This window comes from Anastrepha ludens, chromosome X (genome assembly GCF_028408465.1).
Source record: "Anastrepha ludens isolate Willacy chromosome X, idAnaLude1.1, whole genome shotgun sequence".
Taxonomy (NCBI): Eukaryota; Metazoa; Arthropoda; class Insecta; order Diptera; family Tephritidae; genus Anastrepha; species Anastrepha ludens.
The window spans coordinates 87465906-87470431 of NC_071503.1; the positions used below are offsets into that span (position 1 = coordinate 87465906).

At 38.6% G+C, this 4526-nt stretch overlaps 1 pseudogene; it reads left to right on the forward strand.

The window, feature by feature from the left end:
- Positions 1-2477: 2477 nt before the first annotated feature.
- Positions 2478-3070, forward strand: LOC128870323 (putative nuclease HARBI1; annotated as a pseudogene).
- The last annotated feature ends 1456 nt before the right edge of the window (positions 3071-4526 follow it).

Consider the following 4526-nt stretch of genomic DNA (forward strand, 5'->3'; position numbering starts at 1 on the left):
CTTAACTGCGCAATTGGCTGCTAGTAATAAACACCAACAAAACGTTTTTTTCTGTAATATGAATGTAGAATTAATATACAAACCTGTTTTCTTTGCCGGCGTCCATTTTATTTAGTTTTTCCTTAGACGTTTTTCTTTACATTCGTAAAAATAATTATCGATAACACAATGTTGTATGTAAAACAGTATAATATAATCTAGTACTAAAATAATTTGTAATCTCAAACTTCGGGAGAGATATTGTGTATGGGTAGTCTCTCTTTTTAATTACGGATTGGAAGTTAAGCACGAAAAAATAGATAATCTACTTATATGTGAACGTATTAAAGAATATTTGCTTTGATTCGTTGGGTTTAAATTGGTTTAATGTGTGACTTTATGTGCTTTCAGACGACTGGTTTCTTGGAAATTCCGAGAATTTTAGAGAGAATGAATTACTATTTTATTATGATTTTCTAGCTGTTTTTGTTTAATATAGTTGCTACATTTTCGATGGCTTTCAAGCCATTTTGTGGTCCAAGTTCTTCACATATAATACTTCGTTATCACACATTATTTGAAATCGTTACCTATTTTCAGTTTTCGTTATCACATTCGCATATTTCATTTTCTGTATACAGTCCCTTACATTCAACACATTTTATTATGTATGTCACTTATTAAAAGACTTATGTCTTATTTTGGTAAAGAGCGGACTATAGCCTCTACGTCTTTATTTTTTAATTATAATTTTGCCGGAAGGCTATGTCTTCTTAGTCGGACTGTTGATTAATTAATAATTTGTTTTCTTAAGTAAGTATTAAGTAGCTAGTTAATATTAAATATCGAACAGCAATCGTCACATTGAATGCAACGTGAGCTATAATGCAACGAGATCTGTTTGAGATGCATTCAATGCAAACATGTCGTCAGCACTTTAAGTAAATATTGTGGGAAAGGTAAATGATTAAATTTGGGAAAAACGGAAATGTGTCAGCAATTAAATTGCGACAGGGGGAATTGAACTTTATTACAATAAATTTATTAACTTTATTAAAAGGAAAAGTGTCAGCAATTGAATTGCGACAAGGGGGATTGAACTTTATTAAAATAAATATGTTAATTATTAACTCCTCCCTTCTTAAAAACATTGCCCTCAATCATTTGAAAAAACGGAATATTGTTCAATCTTGGTGGTTTGATAGGAGCTTCTAATTCTATTGGTTTATGGGATTCAGCACAATGTTGCACACTCATTATCGCATGAGGCTCGTTATTAGTGTGTGGAATTTGAGATTCCCAAACAATTATTTTTTTTGTATTTTTAAACAAAAATCGTAATCATGCTATGGAAATGGTAATTTGACTAAGGATAACAGAGATTGACCATTCTCCAATTTTTAAATGTTTCTGAATAGTTGAAATTACTTCCGTATTATTAATCTGTAATTCGTTAAGAGCTTCAAGTGAGAAGAAAGTAATATGGTCGCTTTCAAAAGGAGCGGGCTGCATTAATGCGGGGATGATTTGTAAAGGTGAGGCTTCTATATCACTGTGCAACAAATTCAGGTTAGCAAAAATTAGGTCCATTCTGAGAGTGGCGGGTGAAAATAGAGGCGAAATTAGAAGACCCGTATCGCGCCGTTTTTTTATGTTAGTTCGAATTTTTTTTTAATCGGCCTTCGAAGTTCGAAATCGGAGCAAAATTGTTTATATGGTTTTTTGGCTATAACTCGTCGACTAATTGATATTTTTTCAATCTGTAAAAGCCAAATTATTGCTAGAGACCTGTGCAACAATTACAATTTTTGAAAAAATTGATTTCGAAAATTTTTGTGGTACTTATGAAACAATATACTGAAAATCGGCATTTGACTGCAAACTTCGAAGGCCGATTAAAAAAAAATTCGAACTAACATAAAAAAACGGCGCGATACGGGTCTTCTAATTTCGCCTCTATTTTCACCCGCCACTCTCAGAATGGACCTAATTTTTGCTAACCTGAATTTGTTCCACAGTGTAATAGCACAGACAAATTAACACTTAGTGAATTTTAGGTGACAACAGAAACTGCTTTTTCTACTTTGATAATCAGATTGACTGGCAACAGAAATCGGTTAAGCGAAGAAACATTGGAAAATATATTACTTGTTAAATTGGATCTACCACATTTGAAGATGCTATAAATAAGTCACCATTATTTGAAGACGAAACAAAGGATTAATGGTGTTCTTTTAATTTTAATTTTGCCTCATTAAATTTTCATTTCAAGTTTTCAAACTTTAGAATTACAAAATTTTTTTAATATACTAATGCCCGAATTCTGTAAGCAGTCTCAAGTCACTAATTGAGACCGTTCGTGGTGAAATTTGATTTTGAGACTAGTTGCAATTCAGTAAGCAATCTCAAAAAGCGCGAAAATGAAGCGAAGTAATATGTTTTGGGTAAAAATGTCTTAAGAACACGAACAATTGTGTATTTATTGACGTTTTAGAAACATGCTTAGACGGATTCTGGCAAGTTTACGCAGCACGGAAGACCCATTCCTTCTGGAAGAAGACGTTTTCAGGAGGTTTTTTAGATTCCCGAAATCCTTCTGCTGGAAACTTATTCAAGATCTCAAACCACTTGACAAGTTTGAGCGGAATTCGAGAATTCCATTCAAGCTTCGTGTGGGCTTGATATATTAATAAAAATATATAGGTATGCATTACAACATATTACTTTCAGTTTGTTTCAGTACTATATTTTCTGGCAAGTGGCTCCTACCAAAGCATTCTAGGAAACTGCCACTTCTCGGCAATGAGTCAACCAAGCGTGTCGAGATGTATTGAGCAAATTTGCAAAATGGTAGGGGAACACAAAGACTTTAAAATTAGTTTTCCCAATGCTGAGCATTACAACAGCATAAAGAGGGGGTAAGTTTTGAACATGGTACAAAATATGCTTTTGCACCATTTCAACGGCTTAAAATGTGCAGCTTCCATAACATATTCGGAATAAAAGGCATCATAGGTGCTATTGACTGCACACATGTTGCAATACTTTACTCGCTGGAGTAGTACCTCATGAGTATATGAATCGCCAGGGATTTTTTTTTTTATTTTTATTTTTTTTTTGTCGGGACAACTAGCAAGTGCAGCACTCAGACATTAATTGAGTCCATTGTACTACACTTGGATTCCCTTTTAATTTTCTTTAAATCTACCCGATCTCCGAAGAAATCTGAGTAGACCTTGTGGTGCCAAGGAGCCAAGATGGTCGCTTCTTAACACATCAGTGCCAAAGACCTCAAACCTGATTCGAGCGAAGGCGGGGCAGACACACAGGAAGTGGTCCGCCGTCTCATCCTCCTCTTCACAAGCTGGGCAGAGTACACTGTCTGAGATGCCCAACCTTTCCATGTGCTTTGCCCACAGAAAGTGGCCCGTCATCAGTCCAACCAGCCGTCTGCACTCCCCTCTGCTTAATGACAGAAGGGTTTGTGACAGTCGATCGGACATGACAGGTAACATCAGTTTTGTCCATCTGCAGCCTCTCTCAGCCTGCCAAGCTCGCTTGTGGGTAGTAGTTACCCATTTGCTAACCGTGGCCGTGATGGCCGCAGAGGGGAGTGGCAAAGCGGGCTCTGGGCCAAAGAAGTTGGCATCAAGCTATTATGTCTACCGACATAGTTCAGCCTGGATTTACAGGACTTCACTACCCCTGATGTGGTTTGAGGGCTGTCTAAGGCCATAAGCGCTGCTTGGCTGTCGCTGCAGACACATATAGATCTGCCTCTCCATCGTTTTTCCACAACAAAGTTCATCGCTTCTTGAACTGCATACACCTCCGCTTGAAACACAGATGCATGCATTCCAAGAGCAAAGTGCAGTTTTGTCCCGCTGGATTCCACGTAGACCCCAGAGCCGGAGCCATGCTCGGTCCTGGAGCCATCCGTAAAAATGCGAAAACAGTGTTTGCCGGGCTCATTTTCTGAGTCTCCCCACAACTGAGCCTCTGGTAGCACTACACTGTATCTCTTTTCAAGTACGACTCTTGATGGCATGGAGTCAAGGGGCATGGAGATAATCGTTGGATCGATGTCCATGCCTTCTCTGTGTTCCAATGCCGGACAAGGGCCGTACCAGTTCCCACTGTGTTTCAGTCTGCAGATGGCCTTCAAGGCCTCTCCTCGGATGAAAGCATCAAGTGGTGGTAAACCAATCAAAGCATCTAGTGCCGGGCCTGAAGTAGTCCGAAAAGCTCCGGTGCAACAGATGGCCACAGTGCGTTGTAGTCTCGATAAGGTCCTCCTGACTCCCACTAGGGAGAGTCTACTCATCCAGACCACTGATGCATAGGTGATAATGGGTCTTATCATAGCCGTGTAGATCCATAGGACCTTGCTAGGAGAGAGACCCGCCGTTTTCCCAAAGACACCTTAGCACTGCCAGAAAGCTGTCAGCGCTTTGGATGCCTTTGTCTCAACGTGTGATTTCCATAGGAGCTTACTATTGAGGATTACTCCAAGATATTTAATTTCCTTGGATAGCTGGATTGTGACT